Source organism: Mesocricetus auratus, unplaced genomic scaffold (genome assembly GCF_017639785.1).
Source record: "Mesocricetus auratus isolate SY011 unplaced genomic scaffold, BCM_Maur_2.0 Super-Scaffold_100007, whole genome shotgun sequence".
In the NCBI taxonomy this organism is placed as follows: Eukaryota; Metazoa; Chordata; class Mammalia; order Rodentia; family Cricetidae; genus Mesocricetus; species Mesocricetus auratus.
Window position 1 is genome coordinate 95,466,851 of NW_024429191.1, and position 27,453 is coordinate 95,494,303.

Sequence of the window (27,453 nt, forward strand, 5' to 3'; positions counted from 1 at the left end):
AGACAGACCAGCCTATGAGACTGTGTTTAGACAGCACAGAGCCCTTCCCAGGGTTTCCCAAGCAGCCTGCCAGTAGACCCTAGCCTGAGGGGGACACCCCTGTCCCTGCCTCCAAAAGGGACCCAAGAATCATGGGAGGGATGAACCTACTGCTCAGGGCAGGCTGAGGAAAAAGAATCCATCCCATCTGAGGGTCTAATGGGAGTCTGGGAACGGCCTTGACAATCAGGAAGGGTGCAGGGGTTCCAGAAGGGACATTATCAATGGAATCATTAAAGCTGATTCTGCCCAAGTGAAAAGAGGCCAGGGAGGCTTAGTGGAGGCCAGTCCTGGTGCCACGGTCCGTGAGGCCGATGACAACCTCAGACTCTCGGGAGCTATAGTTAGGTTCCTCCTCCAGCTGCCATAGCCTCTCCACCGATCTGCCACCCCATAATCCTCTCCTTGGTGAAGAGGTCCAGGACCAAGCAAGAGAGGAGAGGGTGGACGGTGAGTGCAGGCTCTTCCCTTCCCCAGGGCTGACCTCCCAGGTTTCCGTTCGCAAGAGCCACGGTGCTGGTGTAGTGTTCTTTTGGATCTGTTTTCCCTACCTGCTTCTGTCACTCAATGGTAGGAGCATGAAGGGGAGTGGAGATGGCTGGCTGGGATGATGTGTGTGGCTTCATCTCCGGATTGGGATGGGGGTTTGTCAGACGTTTTCCTTAAGGCCAGGCAAGGGAGGCACCGAGAGATGGGCAGGGTAGTGCAACCCACATCCATGGGGAACTTCCAGAGACGGACCCAGTCAGAGATGCTCAGCTCTGCGGCAGTCAGGGCTTTCTGTCTGGAAACCCTCTGATTCTGGCACCTGTGCCTGCACTGGGTTTGGGGGAGGGTGGAACAGGTTATGGGGGCTCAGCTGGGGAGGCATGGAGGAGAACACACACTGCTCTCCCTCATTTCAACCCCAGGCCTGCCAGGAGCAGAGAAAGCAACACGGCCAGCCGCGCTTGGTACATACCCAAAAATACATCATCATCATTTCGGAACCCTGGCTCCCGGGGAGGCAGGGAGAAGACCCAGCCAGGGGAAGGGTGGGGAGGCAGATTTAGCGGCAGGGGCTCCAGCCCTCTTCGGTGCACAGCTTTGGGGTCCCCTGCAGATGTTTTAGGGAGCCCAGGTCCTGGTTGGTCCTTCTGGCTCCCTCTTCCTTCTCTGCAGCTCAGCCTCATTCTCCATCTCCAGGCTGTGCAGCCTGCTCCGGGCTTGCTCTCGAGTCACTGAAGGCCCTGCCTGGCTTTGCCCATGCTGGTCACTCCTGCCCCCTGCTCAGAGCTGAGCTACAGCACGGCCCCGTTCCAAGTTTGACCCAATGCAGACCTGGGAAGGAGGTTCAGCGGCTCCCACACTAGGGGACCTCAGGATTCTGGAATGGGGACTGGCCAGGAGGAGACTTTATCTGGGGTTAAGAAGATTGGAGAAAGGGGTGACTGCTTGTGTTCTGGAGAGCTTTCTTGAGGGGGGCTGTCTCCAGACTCTGAGATGAGCTTCCCACCATCCTCTAAAGAACTGCTTCCTGGAGGATCATCTATCAAGGCGTGCAGCAGGTATCTTTTCTGAAGATCTGCACCTTGTATGCACACCTGGGAGACCCAGGGACAGGGCTATAGATAGCTTTATGCATGGCTGCACACACACCGTCCCTGTGGGTGGATCTATGCACACCTGCACACACACTGTCCCTGCTGTTGGATCTATGCACACCTGCACACATACCGTCCCTGCACGTGGCTCCATGCACACTTGTATGTGCACAGCCTCTGCATGCACACATATGCACAAAGGCACTAGTCCCTTCCTCATGCGCTCAGCTATATTGCCCCCCCCCGCAATGCAATCTCATACACATTTACATACTTACTCCGCCCCAAACACATACTAAAATAGTGTATACACTGGGGTTAATCCCTAGGGGTGTGCTCCTGCCCCACCTGCCATCGCCAGCAGCTGTGGGGCCCTAACATGTGAGCCAGGTAATGCCATTTGGCACAAATTCAATCCACAGCCTTCCAGAGTGGGGGAGGATGTGCAGCCTTGGTCAGAAGGCTGGCGGTTATGAATAAAATATTTCAGGGAGGAGGGCAGGAGGATGCTGTCCTCATGGGGGGGTTCTAGAGAGGAAAGCTCAGGCCTGTCACGACGCCCCCTGGACCACAGACACACTCCAAGCTTAGCTGCTACGCCGCAGTGTCCCTCCAGCACAGCAATAAAGCACACAGCACTCTCAATAATTCAGCAGCCAGAGAGGAACGTGGGCAGGAGGATGCACTTCAGTGGAGAGTGGGGTGGGTGGGACATAGCACTGTCTGACCCCTGATTTAAAGTGGCAGGCAGTCTTCCTTTCCCAACAGTACCATAAGGCAGCCACCGAGGTGTGACCTGTTCTCTGGTCCCTGGAGCTACCCTGCCCCTCCTCTCCTCTCCCAGGACAATAGAAATTCCTGAGTAGCTCCTACCTCCAGCTAAGGCCCCAGGATGGGAGAAATCTCCTCTCTGTAGGCTGACTTCTGTATCTACCCATACTCTGTCGATTGTACCTGAAGCTGCCTCCTGACGCCAGTAGCCCGGGTGTCCCAGGGTAAGTCTCTGACTGCTGAGTCCTGCCCTGCTGTGGAACAAACTTTTCTACCCCTAGTCATTTCCCTTGGTGTGCAGGGAGCGAGCCCGCACCCCATTTGTATTCTGGGTTGGGAGGCATCCCCCAGCCCTCAGAACACTCTAGAGCGAGCCCACCATCCCACTGATGAGGAGGGACACACCCCATCTGTGTCATCAAAGGAAGCCATCAGGGTCGGCTGCCTGTGTGTGCCGAGGCGTCCCACACGGAGCTCATCTGCACACCCCTGGCTCACTCCAGAACTGTCAACCATGCCCAGGTGGGGCTGATGGTTATCTGGTGCCACTGATTGGGCTGAACAGCGAGCCCCAAACCTTCCTACGGCGTGCTTTGGGACCCACGAACCAGATTTTACATCTGTTCTTACCACGTTTTGTGAAGTTTCATCTCTGCTCCTGTCATGCCTACGAAATGTTTACACCACCAGTGACATGAATTGTGACCAGGACAGGGCTGAGAGCAGAGACTTGCGGAACATGATCAAAGACACCCCAGGAACCAGCCTGTTGCCACTCAAGTGGCTCGGATCACGCCCCCAGCCTCAGAGTCACACAGCTGCTAAAGGAAGTCATTCACCAGCCCCCTCCAGGGTCTGTGGGATCAACTTCCACTCGTAAGGTCAGCGCCTCTCGGCCTCAGGTCCCCTCCTAGACGTCAAGGAAGGGGACGGAGTTCCTGTGCCCTGGTGGTTACTGGGCTCCCTGTTGTTAAAATGTCTAGGTTTACCCAGTAACGAGACACAAACTGTGACTCAACGATCCCACGTGGAGTTTTATTGGTGGACAGGGAAGGAAAGGGGGGTGAGAGGTAACCAAACCGTGCAGAGCTGAGAGAGAGAGAGAGAGAGAGACAGAGAGACAGAGAGAGAGAGAGACTGAGAGAGAGAGAGAGAGACAGAGAGAGAGACAGAGACAGAGAGAGAGAGACTGAGAGAGAGAGATGAGATGATAAGAGTAAAAGAGAGAGAGACGAGAGTAAGAGAGAGCGTAAGTGGGCAGGGCTCAGTCCTTTAAAGGGGTCCTTTGCACCTGCATGGGTCTCACAGAACTCTGGGCTGGCTAGAGTGCTGCCTGAATGCATCCTGCCAGGTAACAGGGCAGGCCAGCATAGTGCCTGAACATTTTACTCCCTTGACAGTGATGGTGCAGTATGTGCTTGGCCAGTCACCCATGCGGCTGGCTGCCCCCGTGTACCGAATCTGCCGAGAGAAGACAGCTGTGCTCACAAACTCCACCAACCTCTCCACCAGTTTCGCAGGATGCACACGCCGGATGGGGCCTGAAGCCCTCTGCAGCCAATGAGTACGTCTGAGAGAAGAAAGATCTTCAGTAGCCACTATCAAAATACTGCTGTAGGATGGGGAGGGGCGGGGCCTGGGGCTCACTGTTTGGGCACTCCCTGTCGGTCTCTGTGGAGCACAAGCCATGGGCTGGCACTGTCCTGACTGTGAACCAGCGGCACCTGAGCTGAAATTAAACCAGAGCCGGAGTACAGAAGACAAAACAGGAAGGGGGACTTTGGGGAGGCCTGGGAGGTCAGGGGAGGAACTTGAGGAGGCATGCCAGGTGAGCGGAAGGACAGAGAAGGGAAAGAAGAGGAGGGGAGGAGAGGGGAGGAGAGAGCCATAGGTCGGTGACAGGTCCTGGGAAGACAGGGCAAGGGGTGAAAGTACAGGAGCAGAGGTTAGGGGACAGGGGAGTCAGGGGAGGGGACAGGGGAGTCAGGGGAGGGGACGGGGGAGTCAGGGGAGGGGACGGGGGAGGCAGGGGAGGGGACAGTGGAGAAGACAGGGTGGGGAGGGAAAGGGGAGACAGGCAGGGGAGGGGGTAGATGACAGAGGCAGGGGTGGGGGAGAGGGGAGGGGTAAGAGAACAGGGAAGGGTACAGGGGAGGAGAGGACAGGGAGGGGTGAGGGGACAGGAGAGAAGTTGAGAGGACGAGGGTGGGGGTGGGGGAGGTGGGGTGAGGGTTAGGAGGCCATGGTCAGGGTCTCCAAGGGAGGAGAAGAGTTTCTCATGCAGCCACCTCCCCAGCACATGCCCTCCGCCCGCGCCAGGCACAGCTCTGCAGGGTTCCTTAGGCTGGGTTTGGTCTGGCTTTGGTCTCACCTTCTGCCATCCCCTCTAGAGTGGGGGATTTCAGTCCAGCACTGTTGGCTGGACGCATGCGCTTGCAGCTCAGCCTTCACGCCGACTCTCGGGGCTGGGGTGGGGGGAGACTTACGACTTTGGCTTTTGTGCACCCCCGGAACTGTTAAAACTTAGGGGGCTCTTGGAGACGGATTAAATTCATCTTGCATTTCAGTATGGACACGGGCCTTGTGGGTCAGGGAGCAGTTATTAGCTGTTTGGATCTGGAATGTTCCTCAAGGGCCGGTGGGTTTGAAGGTTTGGCTAAAGCTCCTGGTGCTTGTGGGCCCCTCGATGTGTGGCTAGGGTGTGCCTGCGGGGGGATTCTATTTCAGCCCTTCCCTCTCTCTCCTCGTCCACTGCATGGTGAAGCTCTCCTCCCCTACCAGCCCAGGATGCAGGTACACAGCCAAAAGGGGAAAGCCGGGTGCTCACGTAGCCCCCCGAAACTGTCCTGCAATGTGTGGGGCTGAGGTTGGTTTGGCCTCCACAGATGGGGACGTCATCACCGGGGAGGCCCTAGGGCAGGCAACAGCGCTGATCAGTGTGAGTGGACACTGTGGTGCCCCGGTCACTGGCTGGATGACAGGGCCCGCTTTGTAGACCTTCCCGGCACTCAGACACAACAGTAGACATCTCATTAAAAGTTGCCCGAGCAGGAGGCACAGGGATGGGGTAGCCAGGCTGGCAGAGGCTCAATACTTCCCTTCTTTCCCTCCGTGGAGCAGGTGGGCAGCTCGAGAGTGGTGTCCTGCTCCTGCTCCGTGACCCCACCCACAGCTCCCAACCCTCGTCAATTACTCTGCCCGAGCAGAGCGCGCCCTGACAAGCTTAGACTCCAACTGTAATTAATACTCCGGGGAGAACACAGGCTGGGATTCCAGCCCTCCACACATCCGCAAAGCCCTGTCCTCCTGTTACCCTCCAATCCTGACTCTCGTGTTACAACTCTGCTCCTTCCTCGGATAGCACAAAATTCCCAGCTGGGGGCCTGCAGGAAGCACGCGTGCACGTGTGTGTGTGTGTGTGTGTGTGTGTGTGTGTGAGAGAGAGAGAGAGAGAGAGAGAGAGAGAGAGAGGGAGGGAGGGAGAGAGGGAGAGAGGGAGAGAGAGGACTCCCTATAGAGTTCTGAAATTCCCAGCTGGGGGCCTGCAGGAAGAGCGCGCGCACGTGTGTGTGTGTGTGTGTGTGTGTGTGTGTGTGTGTGTGTGTGAGAGAGAGAGAGAGAGAGAGAGAGAGAGAGAGAGAGAGAGAGAGAGGGAGGGAGGGGAGGGAGGAAGGGAGAGAGAGGACTCCCTATAGACTTCTGTGGTGCAGAACTGTGGAGCTGGGAGCTGATTCCCATCCAAAGTGTATCCCTGATACGGGCCAGATGTGGGTGAGGAGCTAGGGTGAGGCACAGCCAGAGCTGGGGTCAACCCTTTTCCTCCCCCCTCTCTCACACGCATACCTAGCAAAGATCTCATGACATCTGATATGACTCCAACCAGCAGAAGTCTTGCGTCCCATCCCCCACCCCCAAGGTGGACAGCCTGGACAGTGGAGATACCTCTCAGAGGGGGAGGGGGCCAGGATGGGTATGAAGGCTGAGCCCCCCTGAATCCTCCTGGGCCACCAGTTCTTTCTATGTGGCAGTGTGCAGAGACCCAAGTCAAGAAGTCCACGCTCACCACTGCTCAGGGACATGCTTGGCAAGGAAAGAGGCATGGGCAGGGTGCCCCTGGGCGGACTCCTGTGTTGGCTGGCAATGCTATGTCCAGAGAACGTTAAGGGGAAGGTTTGAGTCTTGTCCAGCTCAGATGAGGCCAGTGTGGGGACTGTGTCGGGAAGACTGGATGCTTAGCCCCCAGCACACCCTATTCAGTGATGTTTATGGGGGGGTGTCTGAGAGTTGCTGACCATGGTAGTCTCCCAACCCCCTCTCCTTCACAGACAAGACTCTCCCAAGAATGACACGTCTGTGCCCCGATGCCGCAGGGTACCACTGATGCTCTCACAGTGGAGAAAGCGTAGGCGTTGGCTTCTACAGGGGGACCTCAAGCTCCACACTGGGACCTCAAGTTCCAACCCAAGTGCTTCTGACAGCAGCATGGCCTGCCTTTTCAGACACCCTCACTCTTCCCACCCTAGGGGACGTGGGGGCCAGGACACGTGTCTGTCACCTCCCCCGGGGGCCTGTGCATGTACACGTGCATGCATGAAAAGCTATGCGGTCACTTCACGGGTGGATCCAAGAGTGAGAAGAATTTTTTCATATCTAGGCAAAGCGGAGAATCAGGGGATGTGTGTAGCTGTCTGCATGAAACAGTAACCAACCAAAGAAAAGTCTTCAGCTATTAAAGGGTGAGGACGAGCGTCAGGAGATCAAGGAGGGGAGACTTGGGATCCCCATTGTCCTGAGAAAGTTTTCAAGTCGTGGTGCAGGACCCTGGGTGGGGCACAGGCCTCTGAGCTGAGGAAGCAGAGCTGCGAGCATCGAGGTGTCTGATGTTGCAGGACAGGACCCCAGCAAGGACAGTGTTGGCCAGAGGAGGGACCCCACAGACAGGCTCCATTCAGCGCCCAACCAAGGTCCCCCACGGCCAAAGAGAGAGCCATCGGAGAGTGTGCAGCCTTCCTGTGGGGCTGGGAGCAGTCGTAGCTCCTGAGGCGCTAGTAACAGGAATGGATTAGTTCAACAGTCAGCTCTGAGCCAATGGCAATCTGAAAATAAAAACTGCCAGGGTCAAGTTCCTAACTTAACTACACCCAGAGTGAGGCTTGGGGAGATGTACAGGAAATGTTCTGCCGTGACTCAGGTGGCAGCACTGAATTCCTTGTGCCTCCCTCCCAATGATGCAAAGCCAACAATGTCCAACGTCCAATAAAAGACTACCAGTTATAAGGATGGACAGATGGCTCAGCACTTCCAGAAGACTTCCAGCACCCCATGCGTCAACTTCCAAACATCTGTCACTCCAGTTCTAGGGGATCTGACGCCCTCTTTTGGCCTCTGTGGGTACCAGGCGTGCCTGGTATAAGATACATTTTAAAAAGTTACCAGGTATGAAAAGAGGCCGAGAACAGCCCCTGAGATGAGGGAAGGCTTGGAATGACACAGACATCTGTGTTAGCTGATGAAGGTTTTAAAATAGGTATTCTATACTGCATCCCGTATTCTCGAATGCTAGTCAGGAGAAGAAGTTACCAAAATCAAACTAAACCCCATAGTAACTTTAACTTTAGTCCTAAAACTGCATCTGAGAGGGAAAAACAAATCCTGGATCGGTCCAACGGCCGTGGAGAGGAGGGATAACGATGGCTCTGAGTGAGACGGGAGGGAGGACGAGGGAGGAGCAGCTCCTCCTACAGCAGATGGGGACCGTCACAGAAATCCAAACGGGCCCCTATAGAGAACAGCTGCCCATGGGCTGCCCAGCCCATCCCTCTATAAGAGGATCCTCACACCTGAGGCTCGGGGAATGCCGCCTAAGGGGCGGGGGTAGGAAGAGTGTAAGAGCCAGAGGACCAGAAAGAATCTTCTGCATACGACAGGGAAGCCGCACCCACGAAATCTCAAAAATATGGGCACCTGAACAAGACCCACACAATGATAACCACGGGTTGACAAGCCAACATGGACAGAGGAGGCCTCACCAGACCTCCACCCCTAGAAGGAGAGCTACACACAATTAGTGACTGCTGAGAGACATGGGTAGGTAGGTAGCTAGCTAGCTTAGATAGATAGATAGATAGATAGATAGATAGATAGATAGATAGATAGATAGATAGATAGAGAATCAGTCTTCCCCAGGGAAAAGTCTCAACTGTCCAATACCAAACGATTAGCCCTACACACACACACAATACCAGATGGACTCAGTAGGGTGTGTGTGTGTGTAACAATATCAATTGAAGAGTAAAAGGTCGTGAATTTGAGAGGAAGTTGGGGTCATGGGAGGAGGTTATGGGAGGAGAGAGAAATTACATAAATACTGTACTCATAAGTGAAATTCTCAAGAAAAGAAAAAAACAGAAAAAGAAGAAAATGAAAACACGGTTAAGTAGAGTGTTACTGAGCAGAGGCAATTTCCAGTTGCCCAGCACACGTCCTCTTGTGGGTCTCTTAGAGGAACGGAGGATGGGAAGAATATTTGAGAGAGAATGGTGAAAGTGTTTCCAAATTTAACCCCCAAAAATGCAAATCCGGGGCTGCTGAGAGGACCCAGGGGATAAAGCGCTTGCTGTGTGTGCCTGGTAACCCGAGCTCACCGCCCCCCCAACCGAGGTAGAGGAGAGAAGAAGCACCACGGAGCCCTTTACCTCCACACAGTGTCGCGGCATGTGCGCCCCCCCATCTCCACGCACCGCACCACACTAGCAAACAGAGCTAAAGAAATTCACAGTCACAAATCCAAAAGCTTCACGAACTGAAGCCCAGGCAACAGGGAGAGAAAGACTTAGTAAGTCACGATAAAATCACTCTAAATTAGGACGTCTATAAAGCCGCAGAGAGGGGTGGCAAGATGGCTCAGGGGGCGGGGGTGCTTGCTGCTAAGCCTGACGATGTGAGTTCAGTCCCCAGGACCTACATCGTGGAAGGAGGGAACCAGGTCCCCACAGCTGACATCTGACCTCCACATACACGCTATGGTGCCACCCTCGGACCACAAAAGCAAACAAACAAATGCCGTTAAAACAGTTCGTGGCTGGAGAGATTGCTAGGTGGTTAAGAGCACTTGCTGTTCTTACAGTGGGCAGGGCATAGTTCAGTTCCCAGCGCCCACATTGGTCAGTTCACAACCATGTACATCAAGCTCCAGGGGACCCAGCACCCTCTTCTGGCATCTGAAGACACTTGAATACACCTGGCATACACATACGTGTACGCATACAAATAGTATTTTAAAAAGTAGCAGGGAAAGGAGAGGCGCCACATATGCTGAGGGAACGGTAAGACTGAAGTATACAGGAAACCCTGCAAACAGAAGGCCCTGTGGCAGCACAGAGGAGCGGCCTTGAGGGCTGGCTTACAGTTTCAGAGGGTTAGCCCTTATCTCCATGGAGGGAAGCATGGCGTTAAGTAGGCAGACACGGTGCTGGAGAAGGAGCTGGGAGCTCTTGATCGGCAGGCATCGAGAAGAGAGTGACACTGAGCCTGTCTCGTGCGCCTCTGAAACCTCACACCCACCCCCAGTGACACACTTCCTCCAGGAAGGCCACGCCTCCTAATAGTGACACTCCCTGTGGGCCCATGGGGGCCATTTTCACTCAGACCGCCCCAGCGGCTCCGTTTTGTTCACCGAAATCCCTTTGAAGTACGCCTGATCATTAAGCAGAAGCTAACAACGGCATCAAGCAGCGTTCGCTACGTGTATACGCAAAGCGCATGGCTGCAAAATGCTTGGAGGTCTGGAGGGAGACATGAGAGCATCCTGGGGTAAGGCACTCAGGCTGCCCTGTGATGAGGTTAGCACTGGAAGGCAGATGCAGGCTGCACAGACACACGCCACAGACTCCGAAGTGCTTGCTGGAAGCGCAGAGCTAACGGCAACAGTGGAGGAACTCGAAGATGAGGTAAAACCGTATCACTGAAGTTGCTCGATGCAGAAGGACACAGGAAAGACACGCGGGGTGGGGTGAATGTAATTGGCCCTCCTAAATGCATTGGGAGTGGCATCATTAATTGCTGGAGTAGGTGTTGCCTTGCTGAAGGAAGTGTGTCACTGTTGGGGTGGGCTTTGAGGTCTCCTATACTATGTTCAAGCTGCGCCTGGGTCAGACCACTTCCTGTTGCCTGAGGGATCAAGATGTAGGTCCTTTCCCCTCTCAGCCCCATGTCCTGTCATGAGGAAAGCGACTAACCTCTGAAACTGTAAGTCACCCAACTGCATGTTTTTCTTTACAAGATTTGCTGAGGTCACGGTGTCTCTTCCCAGCAACAGACACCCTAACTCAGATAACAAGGAAACCAAGAATAACTGAAAAATAAAGACAATAAAATAATGACTTAAAATAAACTCATACTAATGCTTGAAAGACAGTGTATGGAACTCACTGAGTTACTAAGCCAAGAAAGAAGCCACACAGGGTGACCTGTGTAGACATAGGGAAGAATCTGACAAAATTCCACACTTTGTCCCCTCCCCCCATCTTACAAAATTGCAACTGGGGGACTAGAGAGGTGGCTAGTCGATTAAAAGCTCTCTGTGAGTTCCAGGCCAGCTTAGTTTACATAGAGAGTTCTAGGACAACCAAGGCTACATAGTGAGACCCTACCTGAAAATTTTTTTATTATTATATTTGTGTGTGCGTGTGCGTGCGTGTGTGTGTGTGTGTGTGTGTGTGTGTGTGTGTAAAGGACTTGGATTTGGTTCTCAGAACCTATATGGTGGGCCACAGCTGTTTGTAAGCCCAGGGCCACAGCTGTTTGTAAATCCAGGGCCACAGCTGTTTGTAAGTCCAGGACCATAGCTGTCTGTAAACCCGGGGCCACAGCTGTTTGTAAATCCAGGGCCACAGCTGTTTGTAAGTCCAGGACCATAGCTGTCTGTAAACCCGGGGCCACAGCTGTTTGTAAATCCAGGGCCACAGCTGTTTGTAAGTCCAGGACCATAGCTGTCTGTAAACCCAGGGCCACAGCTGTTTGTAAACCCAGGGGATCTGACATCCTCTTCTGACCTTCATGGGCACTAGGCACACAGATGGTGCACAGTCGTACATGAAGGCAAAACACACACACACACACACACACATACATAGGCATGCGCATGCGCACACACACATGCACACACACAGATGCATGCACATGCGCATGCATGTGTGTGTGTGTATATATAAGCACACATATAATAAAAATAAATAAATCTTAGAATCAATTGCCTTAAACTGACGGCTCAGTATGTCAAGGGCAGTTGCTAGAAAGCCTGATGACCTTAGTTTAACCCTGTGGCATCCACAGCAAGTAGTCCTCTGACCTCCACCCACATGTGTGTGATGGCATGTACATGCCCTCCACTAAATAATTAAATAAAAACAAATGCAACAATGATCAAAACTTCAACAAAGCTGTGTGAGGTGGGAAGCAGGGATGGACACTGAACGCCACAACCGACACAAGGTTTTAAGACTGAGGCAGAGCAGGGACGTCAGCTCTTGCCATCTGCTCAGCACTACGCTGGCTACGGCCAGTGAAACAAGGCCCTCAGAAGAAATGAAGGGTCCCCAGACCAGAAAGTGCCACGGCCTTCACTCGTAGACAACACCGCTGCCCGCACAGAAAGTCAGGCAGAACCTTCGGGAGCCAGAGAGCAAGCTCAGCAAGGCAGCAGGACACGGGGGGATCGATACACGAAACAGAGAGGAATTTGATCTTTGTGCAGCGGCAGCAGCCAGATCTGGAAGGAACGGAAAATGCCATTGAGGCAGCGTGGAGACGTAAGACATGTGGGAGTGGGTGTGTCCGGACACCCAGAAGCACCAGAGACTGCATCACTGAGAGAGATGGAGAAGGCCAGCTTCCCAAGTGTGGAGACAGACAGACCTTGTGCAGGACACAGGGGACTCACCGGTGCTGGCTGTCAGTGACCCAGAGCGTGCCTGCTTGAAATCCTAGTGACCTTTTTAAAATTTTAAATCCTAGCTGGTCAGTTCTAAAATTCACACAGACGTGTAAGGGATCTAGAGTTGTCAGCACAACTTTAAAACTTGTCAGGTAGGCTCTCACAAGGCTATTTTTCATGCAATACACGAAATATTCTTTGAGCATAGGACCCCCCCCATCACACCCAGTTATTCTACTACACCGATTAGTTCATTTATTTTCTTAATTTTTATATATAATTTACTGCTGGGTATGGTGGCGCATGCCCTTAATCTCAGCACCTGGGAGACAGAAGTAGCCAGCTCTCTGTGAGTTTCAGGCCAGCTTAGTTTACTTAGAGAGTTCTAGGACAACCAAGGCTACATAGTGAGACCCGACCTGAAAAATTTTTTATTACTACATTTGTGTGTGTGTGTGTGTGTGTGTGTGCGTGCGTGCGTGTGTGTATGAATGTTGAAGTCAGAGAACCGCGTGCAGGAGTTGATGCCCTTCTCCTCCCATGTAGGTAGGTCCTGGGGACAGAACTCTGGCTGTTGTCTCGGGAGCAATGCCTTTACCCACTGGGCCATCTGGCTGGCTCTTACATTTGCTTTCATGTCACCTGTACATGTGCGACTTTAATGCGCCCGTATAAAACCCAGGACTCAAAAATAAAAAAGAAAGAAAGAAAGCATATTTGCCTTTCTGAGACTGGATCTCAGTAAATAGCTCAGTCTGGACTTGACTTTGTCATCCTCCTGCCTCAGCCTCGTAAGCACTGAGATGACGGGCCTGTGGCACTGGGCCGCAGGTGCCAATACAACTTTGCAGGAGAACGAAGAACCGTGATGCGACTTGGGCTTGGGGCTCCTCATGCAGCACTGCCCGCCGTGAGAAGCCCGACACATAGAAAGCACCTGGGACCCTTGTCACGTGCCATCTGCTGAGCTTCAACGCCCCCTCGTGTGGAAACTAGTTGCTATAGGAACCAGGCCAAGAGGTGATTAGATCACAAGGACCCCTCCCTCCTGGGTCCCGGGTTGGCACCGTCATAAAAGGGGGAATCTGGGGACTGGGGAGATGGTTCTGCAAGGATTCAGTAGCTGCACAAACAGGGGTACATGAGTTTGGATCCCTTCAGAACCCACATAAAAGCAGGGTGTGGTGGCAGGTGATTCTAATCCATGTGCTAGAGCACGGTGGCCGGCCAATCTAGCCGATCTGTGACAAAGTTTAGTGAGAGACTATCTCCAGAAATAAAGAGAATGACAGCCCAATACAGTGACATCGACCTCAGGCCTCAGGGGGTGTGTAAGCGTGAATGTGCACATGCATACACATATGTACAATACACACAAGCACACCCCAAACCTCAAGTAAAGGATTGCTGTTGCCTGCTTGTCTCTCTGGCCCTTTGACATGTTAACACAGCAAAAATGTCCTCACTGGGTGTCAGTTCAACATCAACGGCCACCAGAACTGTGAACTGCTAAGTTTGCCTCTTATGAGTGTTTGCCTGTGTGTATGTATGGGCACCACGTGGGTGCAGTGCCTGTGGAGGCCAGTAGAGGGCTCTCTGGGTCTCCTGGACCTGGATTTGCGGACAATTATGACTTTCCACGTGAATGCTGAAAACTGAATCTGGGTCTTGGGCAAGAGAAACCTGTGCTCTTAACTACCAAGCCATCTCTCTAGCCCCCTCCTCCTTTTATGAGAGAGGGCTCGTCTAGCCCAGTTTAGCTTGAAACTCACCAAATAGCAGAGGGTGACCTTGGATTTCTCTTCCTCCTGGCTCTGTACACCAAAAGTTAGGATTACAGGTGTGGAGCGCCATGCACAGGGTATGATGCTGGGGATGGAACCCACAGCCATGTGCATCCCAGGCAAGCAAGCGCCCTACCAACTGAGCTACGTCCTGGCTTTGTTTGCTCTCCTTTTAAATTGTCCAGCACCAGGTGTTCTGTGACAGTGGCACCGCAGGCTGAGACCCAACCGCAGATCCAGGAACTCACCAACAGGAAGCCCTGCCTCCAGGCTGAGGGCTGCAAACTCATATATCTCCTAATTATGTTCACAACAAATCTCCATTCTGTGAACAGCACCCCTGTCTCCCTCCCCACCACACACACACACTTCAAGTAAAACTCTTTAGTGACTCCAGAAAGAAGGGGAGCCGGGGGATGGAAGACAAGCCAAGAAGAGCACCAAGAGACAGGCAGCCCCCAATAGTGTCCCAGCCTCTGGTTTCTATAGCTCCCACCTCCAAGAGACAGGCAGCCTCTAATAGTGTCCCAGCCTCTGGTTTCTATAGCTCCTACCTCCAAGAGACAGGCAGTCCCCAATAGTGTCCCAGCCTCTAGTTTCTATAGCTCCCACCTCCAAGAGACAGACAGCCTCCAATAGTGTCCAGCCTCTGGTTTCTATAGCTCCCACCTCCAAGAGACAGGCAGCCTCCAATAGTGTCCCAGCTTCTGGTTTCTATAGCTCCTACCTCCAAGTGACAGGCAGCCTCCAATAGTGTCCAGCCTCTAATTTCTATAGCTGGCACCTCCAAGAGACTGGGCCAGGGAGAGAAGTTAGACCATACGGGCCCAGCAAGCCCAGGGCCAGTGGGATCTTCAGGCTGCCCCCGGGATGGACGGAGGCTCACTGAGTAACTGGGAGGGTACAACATTGCCAAGGTGGGGGGGGTGAGGGGTGAAAGCAGGAAAGAATGGATGCTGTTTCAAGTTGCCTGAGAACAGGCTCCTTGGACCCTTGTCCAGCCATTTTAGGTTTCTCTGCCCTTGAACCTCCTTCCTCAAAAATTTCAAACCCATCTACCGGGGGATGAGAGAGGAGATGTCAACATTTCCCTGCCGTCCTCCAATCGTCCCCTCCCTCCAGCGAGTGGGAAACCCCAGCAATTCCTGGTGTTCGCCACCAGCAGATCCTGAGATGTTCAACATGTTCATATCTGTCGAAAACCATTCACGAAGAAAAGAGAAAGTCTTTATACCTTTTATTCAGCCAATTTTCCCCGAGGCACTCTGGGCTCTCTAAGAAAAGAGAAAGAGAAAGCAGAGAGAATCACAATCAGCCTAGCCCTTGCGCCTCTGGAGCCGGGTGCTGCCGGCTCACGGGGAGGTGAGGAGGGAGAGGCAGGCAGGAGCACCCTCTCCAGGGAGGAGAGGGCCTGCCTGGGTGAGGAGGACTCCATTGCATCTCAAGCTTGGCAGGAAGTCAAGATGCCACTTAACATGCAAAGATGGAGAGACACAGAACCAGGGACTTCACCCAAACTTGTGTCTCCTGTGACTTTGGGATGTTTCAAGTTTTTCCTTTTCTTACTTCAGACCCCAGCCCTAAGTGGTCCTGAGTACAGCCACAAATGCTCCACTCTGTGGATGTTTAAACAGGATGTTGGGTCTCAGCCTGGGCTTCCACTGCTGTGAGGCGACTCGTATGCGTCGCCGAAGAGGGCGGTGCTGTGTCCCTGCGTTTTCATCTTACGCAGGTTAATGCTAATACCCGTTAGAGGAAAGGCAGCCATTACTGCTACACCCATGATCTAGAAGCACCTGTTGCGTGCTGTCTGAAATTAGGTGCAACTTCTGGTAGCTTGCGTTAGCGGGAGTGAACTGCAGACAGACCGTGTTCATTCACACTGCTAGACATGCAACCTGCAGCCAGAGGATGCACAGAGGGAATTCATGGTCTGAGGGTTTCACACTCTGTGCTGGTCACTAATTCCAGCATCTCAGGAGGCCGCTCGGGAGCTTAGAAACAGAATGAGTGTATGAGAGTGTGCATGTGTGATGTATGTATGCACATATGTATGCATGTATGCATATATGCGTGCCTGCATGTTTACGTACCTGCAAGCGCACAATGTGTGCTCTGCAGCTAAATGTGTATTCTCTTTGTTTACGTTTGTGAAGTCTCGGAATCCTCTGTGTACACAGTGTTCCAGAACTTTTTATTGTAGTCACGCACACACAACAGCTGTCATCTCAGGTATTTTTCAACGCGCAGGTCGGAGTTTGCAGTGTCGCCACTGCCTGCCTCCAACATGCTCCCATTTCTCCCAAAACCAATTGTGTGCGAGTCTTTTTGTTTTTAATTGTTATTTACGTGGATTGGTGTTTGCCTGCTTGTCTGTAGGTGTACCGCACGTGTGCAGAGCCCCTGGGAGCCAGAAGAGGGCGTCAGATATTCTGGACCTGGAGTTCCAGGCTGCTGTGGGCTGCTTGAAGTGGGTGCTGGGAACAGAACCCTGATCCTCTGCAAAAGAAGGAAGTCCCTGGGGCTGGAGGGATGACTCTGCTCCCCCAGTGGCTTCAGGTCAGTTGCCAGCACCCATGTGGGGGTGGCTCACAGCCATCCACCACTCCAGTTCCAGGGTATCCGGCATCCTCTTCTAACCCCCGGGGTTCCAGGCACATAAGTGGTACGCATATACACACGCAGGCAGAATGCTCACACGCACAGAAGAAAACAAGTGCATCTAAGAGTAAAATGAGAGCTTCAAAAAGCCAGCCAGTGCTCTTGACTACCAAGCCAGCTCCCCAGTCCCTGGAAGCGATTTTTTTTTCTTTTTCTAACTTAGCAGAAGCAAGATGAAGTGAAGTGCTCCTGGGCTGAAAGGTAGTTGGACTGGGCTGCTTTCCTGAGCTCTAGAAAAATCACCATCATTATCTCTGTCCACATCGCCATGAAGAGCAGGTGGCTGTGGGCATTTGTTTTGCATGGGCCTCATCCAGCCCTCTCCACAGCCACAGACGGAAGGCCCTTTCTTCCCATTCCCGCTGCTTTTCATACGAGAAAAACACCGAGGTCCTAATTGACAAACCACCCCCAAGCGCTGTAGCCTCTCTTTTGAAGGTGGGAAGATGCACCCTTCGCCATGGGAAGCAAGAATGAAAATGGGCTTGGCTGGCTCTCTGCTGGAGTCTGTGAATCTCCATGGTAACACCTGGGTGTTTCATAAACAAGGGACCCAAGAGCCGCGGCAGGGAGGGCTGTGGGCCAGGGGCAGCTGAACTGGAACTAGGCACTGGGGAGGCTATGGCTGAGGAGGCCGGCCCAGGTAATACAGCCGAGGGCACTTTGGCGCTTGAAATGCCTTCGCGTCTACGGAACTTAGTGGGGCAGGTGTGTTGGAAGGCGCTGCGAAAGCGAGACACTTTGAAACAAGATGGATGGATGGAACGGGTGGCTCACACCAGTTGCTGCCTCGCTCAGCTCGGGGGCGGGGCGGGGCGGGGCGGGGGCGGGGTGTGGGTGGGGCTAGCCTCAGTGCTGGCTGACTCCACACTGGGGGATCTGTCCTTCCAGCTCCGTATGGTTTTACCTCCATTCCCTCCAGCCCTGGGGGCACCCACACACAGCCAGAAACCTGGGTCTGCAGCTATGTCTTGAGAAAGGGAAGGGGTCCACCGCTCTGATGGGGAGTGGGTCTGTGGGCAGAGCCAACAAGAGAGCTGGCGATGCAGGCCTTTGCCTTCCCTGTACCCCTTTCCTTCCTTCTGCTAGTGCTCCCTTATGCCTGTGTCTGATCCCTTGAAGCCCCCTCAGCCCTCTCTGGGCAGCGCTGACACAGGTGAGCGTGGCAAAGTGTCCCACCTTCCTGGTCCCGACTGCCTGGTTCCGAGTCACTCCTCACAACTCCGCAGGGTGTGCCGCATGGCCTTTTTTTGTTTTTGTTTTTGTTTTGTTTTAGTTTGTTGAGACATGGTTTCTCTGTGGCTTTAGAGGCTGTCCTGGAACTTGCTGTTGTAGACCAGGCTGGTCTCGAACTCATAGAGATCCACCTGCCTCCCGAGTGCTGGGATTAAAGGCGTGTGCCACCACCGCCCCGGCTTGCTGCACAGCTCTTACGTAGTCAAAGTCAGATATTCAGAGCCAGCTATCTAGCATGTACGTATGGACTCAAGGTAGCGCTAGCCCAGGCCACGTTGGGAGGCTTGGAGGCCAGGACTCACCTCCATCTTCTAAAAGCCTCAGCTTGGGAGAGCAATGGGACTACAGGGCTAATGGGGAGGTTAGGGAGCTCGATACTTCCACCAGATAAAGCAGCTTGGGTTTGTCGCCTGCCCTTTTACAGAGTCCCCAGAGTCGCAGGGCCTTCCAAGTTTCTCTAGAGCAGTGCTGCACTGGCAGGAAGTTGGTTCCCTGGAGATCTAGCCCCGAGGCCCCATGGGGATGGGTCACCCTGGGCTAGGGTCTTGTTACACACGGTTGGAACGAATGTGGGTTCCTCTCTTTACCCACCCTGTGCTCAGAGTAGCCCATTTTCTAATGGTCCATCCCACCCCCTCACCCCTCCTTGTCTGTCCTGCCTGTTCTTGAGAAGGAAGAGACCCAGGCTTAATCCCGTGCCACCTCACTGACGATATTCCGGTGTGTGGAGGGTGCCACCCTCAGTCACTCACAAGACCGGCATTTCTGGTCATTTTTGCTTCAGTGAGTCAGGTCCAAAGAGGGTCATCAGGCTGGCCACTGAGTCTCCAAGGGCAGCTGTGGCCATGCTAGCCACCAAGTCCCAACAGAGCGAGCAACCTGCCTCTAGAGTATCCACACTCTGTCACACTGCCCACGACGGCCAGAGCTTCCGGGTAAATCTGGGGGCTACAGACTTCCAGCTCCCCTTGGGGGGGGAGCCTGGCCAGGCAGGAGGATCCTGGATGGACTAGCTCTTCCATGAATTCCCTGGCTTCTCATCTACATCCCCTGCTAGATGGAGAGATTCCCCCAGACCGAGGTCATGTCTCAGTGACTCTGGTCTCTCTGGTGTGTGGAGGCTGCCATAGATGGGAGGAGGAAGAGGATATTTGCTGAGTGAATAAGAACGCCTGGCCAGCCAGGCGAGTATTTGCCTCTGGAGCCAGAGCCAGTCCCTGTGCTCAAAGTGGGATCAGATTCTTCTAGAAGAGTGTGTTCCCAGTGAGTGTATGCTTCCGCCTACCCCCCCCCTCCACTCCCATCCAGTCTCGAGCTTCTGCTCCCACAGGGCCTTGCCTGGAAATTCCCCTGGATGCCTGACTTTCCTCTCTATGGAACCCAAGAATGGAGCCTCTGGCCCCCAAAGCCTTTCACCTGCCAAGCCTTTTGGTCTTTGGAAATTAAGCTGGGACCTGCTTGGACCACCGCCGCCGCAATGAAAGAACACGTCCCTATTAGCCAAACCCGTTTTCAGCGTGATCGTACAGAACGACCCGCCAGATAAAAATCCCCCCCGAGTTGCAATGCAGAGGAGGCCGGTTCCCGAGCTGCTGTTCAGCTCTGCAACTTTGGCCCCTCCTTCCTCCCCAGCTAGGTGGCCCGCTTGGTGGATGGAGGGTGGAGTGTGGCGGCCTGGGGACAGGCTGTGTTGGTATGTCTCCGTTTTTCAGGCTTCCACGTAACTCTGAGGGGGGGTCACCATTTGACCCACAGGTGTCTGGATCCCCAGCTTTCCCCACACTCTGTTTTCAGTTTCTGCACCTCCTTAGAGGGGGCAGCTTGGGCACTGACGCCCTGGTTGCCCTGGGGCAGATTTTACAAGGTGCCCTGCGAGTCAGTGCAGTTGGCAAGGAGACCTTTCTGTCCGAACAGGCCCAAGGAGCCTCTGCCTTAACTGTCATGGGCTTTTTGGAAGGGGGAGTTCTGCTCAACAGGCCTCACCCTAATGGTCCTGAGAGTTTTAGGAGAATGAGCTGCCTGGAGGGCACAGAAGGTACTCACGAACCCCCCCATCTCTTTTGTGTAGTACTTTGGATTTTATTAAACGATCCATTTCTGCTCACTCCCCGAGGGGACCTGGAGGTGAAGGGTGCACTTTTATAAATAAAAAATTAATGGGGGGGTGGGGGCGGGTGGCTTAAATATGGCTTTGGATGGTGGTGATCGTGATAGGGGAGCCGCACTGACTTAGGGCGGTTTTTTCTTTTTCTTCTGAGAAGAAATTCACCTGTAGACAGCTAAGAGCTGGTGTGGAGGGGGTGGGGGAGGGAAGCAGAGAGGGAGGGGAGGAGATGGGAAGGTTGAGGAGAGAGGAGAGGAGGGGAGGGAGACAGGGAGCAGAGGGGGAGGAGATAGGAGACCCCTCACTTGTGGCCCTGTGCTACTGCGGGGGTGGGGGGAGTTCTTGAGGGTTCCTGTCACCAGAGGCCACTGGGGCAGCTTTGATCTCTGAACACATCACTACATACAGGGTCTATGAGAGGAGAGTCCCTGGGGGAAGCCCCAAGCTGCAGGGAAACAGTGGGGAGACTCTGTGTGAGCAGCCCAGCTTCCTCTCTCAGGAAGCCAGGGTCCGGGTCCAACAATCCAGCGCATCCCCAGTTCCACATCCAACTCCATCCAGGTTCCTCCAAGTCCTCAGCGTTGGTCCCAGTGCCTGAATGGACACTGCCCTGGACCTTGTAATAACAGCACCCGCAACAGCACTGGACAGCACTCAGCACCTCTAGGGACTGTGCCCTCTTCGGGGCTACATGGTTGACGAATCATTATGGGCTGGGGTGCTGGAATTGTTTCCAGCTTTTACAAATGACAAATAAGAGTCTCAGAGAGGGGAAGCAGCTCAGCCCAAGTCCCACAGCCAGTGTGAGCTGCAGCTTTCTTCCCTCTTGTTCAACAGGCTCGCCCTGGGCTGCTTGCTCTGCCCCTGTCCTCATCAATAAGGAGCCGGTAGCACCAGCTTCTGTGTGGAGAGCAGGGCCGTCCGCCCCCTTGCACTCAGCCTGATAATTACTGGTTCCAGCTCCGACCTGCTGCTAGCCTCACATGTGAGCAGCCTCAGCCCCCAACACTAACCCACAGCCTCCTTTCTGTTTGCAACACCCTGAGCTGTCTGCTAGCCTCGCATGTGAGCAGCCTCAGCCCCCAACACTAACCCACAGCCTCCTTTCTGTTTGCAACACCCTGAGCTGTCTCTGCTTTGAGCATCTGCACACAGCTGGTTCTTCTGCTAGCTGGGGCTCTGCAAGGCCTGTGGGCTTTCCCCGGCGGCTGCCGTACAGGCCGGAGGACCTGGATACTGTCAGCTGCTCCTGCTGCGTAGGGGGCTCCATTGGAGGGATGAGGCCAGCTGGTACTTTGCTCCCCCATTTCTCTTGTGTATCCCCCCGAGCCAAGCACAGACCTGTGGATGGAAGGGAACTCACTGGCCACAGTGGCAGTTGGGCAGTCTGCAGCCGAAAGGGGGCCAGCTTCTAGTCTAGACCGTGGATGTTTCTAGCCCTCACCACCAGGGCCCAGCATCGGGCCATTTCAAGTCCACAGATGCCCCCTTGGCCATCCACACGTGGGTGAGATGGGTACCAGCCGGCTATACCGGGCAGGAGAGTGTCTCTCACACATTGGTGTCTACCTAGACCCTCGGATTGTGACCTTATTTGGAAATGTGATTTTTTTTTAGGTGTAACTGGTTAAGATGAGGTCATTTTGACTTGGGGTGAGCACCACTCTATATGACTGGCGTCTTTACAAGAAGAGGAGATGACACAGACTGGGAGGTGGAGTCAGAGGCTGGCGTGATGCGTCCGTGAGTGGAGAGGAAGGGAGGCTGGCAGAGTCCAGGCAGGCCCTCCCTCTGCAGCCTTCAAGTAAAGCTGGCCTTACCCAGCCTTAGTCTCATAATCCGCATTTCTTTCCAGCTTCTGGGTGTAGAACTGGGAAATAAAATACTTCTGCTATTTAGGCCACCCAGTTTCTGCCCATTTATCACGGACAGCCACCCACCATGCTTCCTCATAAGCTTCCAGACAAAATCTATAACGTGGGGCTGTTTCCTGTGGAACAGGAACCGGGCACCATGGCTTCCGTACCCAGCCCAACCCAAGAGACCCTGGGAGATTCCCTTGAGGAGTATTTTGTGCAATTTCTTCTTATTGTGAAAGAACACATGCAATGTTTAGTGTGTCACCCATTCGGGATGTTTGAAGCCTTGTATCATTGCTACAACTTTGTATCTTTTTTAACCTACCCCCGCATTAAAGGTCGCATTCCCTTCTCCCATGGTTCCTTGTAACTCCCGTTGACTTTATGTCTCTTTTTAATTACACAAATTATTCATTGCACCTGTGCATGCACACACAGTCATGCCTAGGCAACTGTGTGCCTCTGCACATACATGCAAGCCAGAGGACAATGTGTGATACTCAGCTCTGTTTTCACCATGTGGGCGGGCCCTGGGGTCAAACCCCAGGAGCCTTAACCCTCTGAGCAGCTCTCAAGCCTCTTACTCTCTGTCCTTGAGTTTGGTTAACACTAGGACCCCATTTGCTATATCTTGAATATGACATACTCTCTCTGGGCTCATCTGTTTGAACATGTGGTCCAGGCTACTGAAATTGTATTGGGAGGTTAGGAAATCTTTGAGATACAGGGCCCAGATCCCCTCCTCCCTCGTTCATTCCCTCCAGCTGGTGGAGATGGACCACCAGGACAGGCGTTGAGGGCTATGTCCTGGCCCTGTGTCTCATCCTGACTCTGCCTCCCATTTTGCTTTTGCGACCAGCAAGTTCAGGAAGGAGGTTGGCCGCTCTAACTTGTTATCCAAGGCATCCCCACCTCCTTCAGCCTGATTTTAGGACCCAATCCTCCCAGGGAGGACAACGGAAGGCTGACACAGGAGAGAGATGGCGTGTAAACGAAAAGCCATCCACAGTGTCATGACCGGGCTCTGCAAACCATACGCTCCCACACCCCGCTAAACCAGCCCAGCGTTGGCCATATCTGCCCAGTGTCTACTCGGTGGGCACACCTTGACTCCTTTCCCCTTTGTCTCTTTAAAAACATGCCTCTCTTCAATGTGGAGGACCAGCCAGGACAGTGTCCCCAGCCGCTGTTAGGATGGGTCTGTGTGTCACGGACCTTCGAGTCCCAGCTGGCATCTCCCGGGAAGTGGGGTCTACTCATCTCTCACCATGGGGTGGGCACTGCTGAGACACACTTTGTGTGTCTTCACTGGGGGAGATGGAGGTTGGGCTGAACGAATGCTCAGGGCAGGGTTTGGGGTATAGTCCAGTGGTAGAAGGCTTTGACCAAGGTTTTAGGTTGAATTCCCAGCACTACAAATGGATGGACAGACAGACAGACAGACAGACAGGCAAGCCCCAACGCAGGGCAGACAGCACCTTGCAGCACTCACACCTCCAGGGTTCAGACTTCTTAGATGAACATGTTTTGGTGTATTTTTTTTTGAGACAGGGTTTCTCTGTGTAGCCCTGGCTGTCCTGGAACTCACTCTGTAGACCAGGCTGGCCCAAGACTCAGAGATTCACCTGCCTCTTCCTCTCAAGTGCTGGGATTAAAGGCGTGCACCACCACTACCCAGATTTTTGGTTTGGTTTCGTTTTTTAGATGGGCATGTTTTGGTATCAGTAGTTTAGATGTGGCTTTTCTCCTTTGGGAGACAGAGGGAAAAAAATCTCATTTCCTACACAAATCCCCAGAGAAGCCCACATGTCCCCTCCTCTAAGATGTCCAAAACTCTGCCTCAATTGATGACAGTCCTACTCAGTGAAAGTTGAAAATGGGGCTGAGTTCTGAGAAAGTTGTGCATAGAGGTTCCGGGGACTTGGTGGGGGCAGCCCAGGATTAGGAATGGTCCTCAACCTACCTTGTGTGGTCGCTAAAGAATGGTCACAGGAGCACACAGGAGCTGTTTGAATTTAAACAACAACTAGACCCCCACTTATGGCAGTAGATGAAAGTCAGGTAGAAACTTCTACTTGGAAAGAGACAGGGGACTTGGAGTCCGCAACTCCTCCAGCCTCCCACCAGAAGGAGAAAGAAGAGGTACCATGGGGGTGGAAAGCCAGGCCCAGTTCCCTTTAGGTGGGGCTCCGCATCAGTCCTCCAATCCCTTCGTCTCCAAGGCTCTTAGGCTATTCATTTGTGCAAAGTTGGGAGGGGCAGAGCTTGACCACTGTGGAGAGAACAGAGCGGCCCATGGAAACCAGGGAGACCTGCTCCTGGCAGAGCACAAGCCCTTCCTTAGGCTCACCTAGGCTGAGGTTCACCTAGACAAGGCGGCCAGGATGGGCCTTCCATAGCCCCGGGGCCCAGAAAAGGGGGGAAGCTTGGAGTAAGTGGAGACTTCTACACGCTCTGTCCTAGCAGCTCATTTTGGTAAGCTGGGTGTGTGTGTGTGGAGGGGGGGCGGTCCTCAGACATCACATTTGCATTGGAGTCATTAGGACCATGGGTTCCCTCTTCCAGGGGGTGTGACGCAAACATGAGTGGGCGCAACATCACATCCATAAGAGAGATCACAGCCCAGCCTTAGACAGTGTCAGTGTCACTGGAAACTGAGCATCCTCATGACAAAACCAAGAGTAACCGGTGGGTAGCAGCCTGTACCCAGGCTTGTGTGGTCGCCGTTGGGACACTTCGAAAATCTTATCCAATCCTGGAGAGCCCTGCCAGGTGGTGCTTGGGTCTTTAGGCTCCTGTGAGGGGGCCAAGGCCATTCCCACGATGGCCACTGGCCTTAAGCATCTGTCTTTTGGGTGATTTTATCAGTTGCTCTTCTTGTCGTTGTGACAAAATGCAAAAGCAACTCAAGGAATTCACAGTTTAGGTGCAGTTCATCAAAACGGGGAGGCAGCCTGAGATGGAGGAGGCATGGCAGCCTGAGATGGAGGAGGCATGGCAGCCTGAGATGGAGGAGGCTGCTCACATGGCACCCGCAGCCAGGAAGCAGAAGGTGGGGAATGCTGGCGCTAAGCTCACCGTCAGGGTCCTCCGGCCATCAACCAGGTACAGCTGCCTCATGTACTCATAAGAGAAGACGTGACTCAACCCTCATAGAGAGTACGTGACTCTGGACCACTTTGCTACCTGCCAAACTCCAGAAACAGACCTGCGGCTTATCTAGAGCATAGACTTAAACAACAGAAGGTGGATTGTGAAAGATAAAATTAGTCTGCAGTCAGGTTACCAGAGGACACAGGATGACCTACCCATCCCACTGACCTTCCGCTCCGCCAGGCTCATCGCAGCTGCAGCACTTCCTCCCCCTCCTCCCTTCCCCTATGTAAATCCCTTTGGGGTGAAATAAAAGTTGTCACCTTGATCAGACTCCTGTCTTGGTGTCCGTCTTTGTGTCCCCTGCTCCCCATCTTCCTCCTAGGTGTCTATCAAACCCACGAGTGTCCTGCGGGTCGGGACATTAGCTCGCTTTTTATTCAGTTTGGGGTTTCAACCCAAGAGACGGTGCCACACACATTTAAGGCGGGTCTTTCCAACCTCACTTTAATCCCATCTAGGAACTTCCTCATAGACATGTCTGGAGGTTTGTCTTCTCGGTTATCCTGTCAAACTGGCCACCGATACTGGCCATCACGGGGCCTGAGGCTGCAGGGAGCGCTGTCGGTGACCTGCAAAGCAAGCTGGTGTCCAGTCCTCAAGCAGGTCCTGCCCCTGTGGCTTCCTTTCTGGTCCCAGAGCCCTGCAGACCCAGCAGGCAGCTCAAGGCCACACGGTTACTGCCCATCTTCTCCAGGAGGGAGTCACGTTTGTTTCCATAGCCTAAGGAAGGTCTTTTCCATCGTGGATAGAGCTACTGAAGCGAGGCCACCCTCCAAGGCTTGCCTCCTCCTGCCGCTGACACAGGACCCCAGAGACACCGCTCTGCCTCTCTCCCCCTGAAAAAAACTACCCAGCCCTGCAAATCCATCTCTGAAACTACAGAGGAGCCTGGGGACCAGAGCAGTTTCTGCTGCTGTTGGGCTGCCGGCAGCTAAGGCGGCCCGCTCAGATCTCTGAGCTACTGTTTGTGCTTGGGCTGCAGATTGAAGCACATAGAGTTGCTGAGCCACAAGCAAAGCTGGGCCCAGATGTCGACCACGCCCCCAGGTCAGTGCTTCCGGGCCACTGGGCTCCAGCCCTGCTGTGCCAGGCGCCTTTGATTTTCTGTTGTTTTTGCTTTGGAGTGTGAGTCTGGTTGCCCCCAGGGGGCAGCCTGCCCTGAGCTAGCTGGTTCCCAGACTCCTATCAGCTAGTCTGGAAGTGTGCTTGTTGGTTGCAAACCTCCAGTCAGTGGGGGGAGGGGGGGAGGGCGCTTCAACATTCCAGGCTCCCGTTCAATTCTTCCAGAGCCACCTACCTCCAGGCAAATTACTGAAGTCAAGAGCCTGCTGCTGCTATTCAAACCAGCCAGTTCAACTTGCCAGGGCTCACCTGCTCTGTCCCTACAAACAAAAGGTAAACTCTTATCTGTGTCCTCCCCCACCCTGCTCCGTCCACCTGCCCCTTACCCTAGCCTGGTCCCTTGCTGTACAGTGCTCCCTTCCCACGGTCTGTGCCCCTTACCACACAGAGCAAGAACAAAACCCAGGCACTCACACTGCTGCCCCAGCCCAGGACTGGGGAGAAAACTCGCTCAGTAAAGTGCTTATCTCACAGCAGAATACACATAAAAATGCAGGGTACTGTGCTCTGAGCTTGTAACCACTCACTGGAGAGGTAGAGACAGGAGGAGTCCTGGGGCTTGTTGGATGGCCAGCTTAGCCTAACTGGTGAGCCCCAGGCCAAAGCAGTTGGCTCGTATTTCTGATAATGACACAAGTGGTTGTCGTCTGGCCTCCACAAGCATGCACACATATGTGTACATGCACTTATAAATATGGACACACACACATGTATGCACACATACATACAGACACGCATGTACACACATGTACACACATGCGTTTTTTAAGAAGCCTGACCATTCGGGCGTCGTTGCACCCCCCCCCCCACATCATACCTTCCAGTGTACCGCTAAGGATCATGGGTTCTGTAAGTCAGAGTCAACTGAAAGGGATGTCACTGAGGGCTTCCCCGGGGGTGGAGAACTAGTCAGCACTTAGCTTAGCTTGTAGTCACTGGCTAGACCTGATTGCCACCGCAAAGACACCTTAAAAATAAAACAAAAACCACCAACCCTAATTCACTTTCAGGATTGACATGTGTGTGCTCATGTGCTCATCAATTTTCGGGCCTTCTGGGAAGGGTGTCAGAAGCAAGAGGCAAACACGGACTTTTATCAAACTTGGTGCCCGTCTGCCCGCGACTAACCCACATGGACTAGCAGCTAATTTGCAGACGGTGGCTAGATTGACAGTTCCGTTTATTCAATGACAGATAGCTGCTG

The 27,453-nt window shown here is 53.5% G+C and overlaps 1 protein-coding gene and 1 long non-coding RNA gene across 6 annotated transcripts in view; one reads left to right on the forward strand and one right to left on the reverse strand.

Moving 5' to 3' along the window:
* The window catches only part of Rbfox3 (RNA binding fox-1 homolog 3), a 420,524-nt gene that overhangs the window by 106,654 nt on the left and 286,417 nt on the right, over positions 1–27,453 (reverse strand). The window lies entirely within an intron of this gene.
* Positions 17,331–22,323, forward strand: LOC121141584. The gene is made up of 3 exons (XR_005878555.1): positions 17,331–17,415; positions 20,950–21,097; positions 21,730–22,323. It is a non-coding gene; the product is annotated as an uncharacterized LOC121141584 (long non-coding RNA).